The sequence below is a fragment of the Orycteropus afer genome, unplaced genomic scaffold (genome assembly GCF_000298275.1).
Source record: "Orycteropus afer afer isolate SDZICR_OR568_19922 unplaced genomic scaffold, OryAfe1.0 scaffold00140, whole genome shotgun sequence".
In the NCBI taxonomy this organism is placed as follows: Eukaryota; Metazoa; Chordata; class Mammalia; order Tubulidentata; family Orycteropodidae; genus Orycteropus; species Orycteropus afer.
The window spans coordinates 2,966,522-2,968,647 of record NW_006921727.1 but is presented as its reverse complement, the minus strand read 5'-3'; positions in this window follow the sequence as shown (position 1 = coordinate 2,968,647).

Genomic DNA, 2,126 nt, shown 5'->3' with positions numbered 1-2,126 from the left:
CTCTTCCAGTCAGTTGGCCAGGTAGCTGTCTTCCAAATCTCTTGGCATAACTGAGTGAGTGCCTCCAATGGGGCATCTGTTTGTTGAAATATCTCAGTCGGTATGCCATCAATTCCCAGAGCCTTGTTCTTTGCTCAACTCTCCAACTTCTGTAACTTACTGCTTTCTGTGGCTTTTGTAAAATGCCAAATAGGCTTGGTAAATTCATTACCTTAAGTAAAGAATATTCTGATATTGATAGTAACTCCCTTCTTTTAGTACCAGGGTTAGAATTCAGTAAATACTGTGGATGATTTGTGGACAAATTGTTGGCAAAGAACAAGGCTCTTTATACTGAGCATACCAATTATCCATACGTCTCTTCCCTAATATGGTTGTTATTACTGTTGTTGTTATGTGCCATCAAGTCGGACCCAACTCATAGCGATGCCTCCTTGGGTTCCCGAGGTGGTATTATTAGGGAAGTAGATTGCCCAACCTTCCTTCTGAGGAGTGGCTGGTGGGTTTGAACAGCAGCCTTCCAGTTAGTTTTCAAATGCCTTAGGCACTACACTACCAGAGGCACCATGACTTACATGCAGCTTCTATACTGAAAGTGCAGGCTCTAAAAGCACCAAGGGAGAAGGGAAAGCATAATGCCTCTGGGTGACCTTATCCCTTACATGGAGAAAGCAGTCTGTTTGTGAAGGTGTTATCACTGTTAAAAGGAACAAAGTTAATGAGAAAGAACAGAGATTTCTGTTACTGAAACTGGGAGAATGCATCCCACCCGAAATCCATTTGTGTAGTCCCACTTTTGAGCCTATGTCGTAAGTATTTTCAACTTTATGGGCCCTGTAGCTGTGTCACAACTACATAAAGAAATAGCTGTGATCAAGTTTGGCCCACAACAGGCCAGATTTGAGCTGTGGGCCATAGTTTGCCAGCCTCTAACCTAGACCAATATTGTGTTAAGTAATTTCATCTCTGTGTTCATGAGGAATGCTGGTCTGTAATTTTCTTTTCTGTGATATCATATCTGGTTTTGGCATCAAAGAAGTGCTAGCCTCATCAAATGAGTTGAGCAACTATTGTGCCCTTTAATTTCTGAAACAGTTTTTGTAAGATTGGTATCATTTTCAAATATTTAGTAGAATTCACCAGTGAAACCATATATGCCTAGATTTTTAATTCCAAATTTTATTTAATTGATGTAGGGATATAAGTTGTTCTCATTCTTGGGTCAATTTTGGTAATCTGTATCTTTCAAAGGATTTACCCCTTCATCTAGGTCAGGGTTTGGCATATTTTGTTAATATGGTGAATAACATTGATTGATTACAGGCAGTCCCTGGGTTATGAACATTCAATTTAAATAGAACCTATAGTTACTAAACCAACCCCTTAAAGCCTATTATATTAAAAATTTGAGGTGCATACAATAGTTCTTAGTAACAAGTGGGTTCTGCTTTGCAAAATGCATCAAAACATTATTACTGTATTTTTTATTAAAAATGTTTTAGTGCATCTAGAAGTATTTCTTTAATGTTCTTATGCATAGAAATGTACAATATATTCTGATACAAACATTTGACTTACTAACATTAGATATGAACTGTTACTAATTGTTCCAACTTACATACAAATTTGACTTAAAGATGGATTTGGGAACAGAACTTGTTCATAATCTGCCTATATTGAATGTTAAGCTGACTTTGCAATGCTGGGCTAAACCCCTCTTGGTCATGATGTATTGTCCTTTTTATCAAACAACATATAAAAAAGGACAATATGTTATGACCAAGTGGAATCTACTAAGTGGAGTCTACTAAGGACACAGCATAGAAAGCCAATATACAAAAATTACATGTAGCTTTGTATAGGAGCAATAAGCAATTGGAAAAAAATTAAATACCACTTACAATAGCATCCAAAACATAATATACTTAGAAATAAATTGTAGCATATGTGTAAGACCTGTACACAGAAAATACAAAACACAGCTGAAATTCAAGAAGACCTAAATAGTTGGAGAAGTATAAATAACATTATGGACTGCTAAAAGAACTAACAGATCTGTCCTGGAGGAAGTGCAGCCAGAATGCTCCTTGGAAGCAAGAATGGCCAGACTTCGTCTCACCTATTTT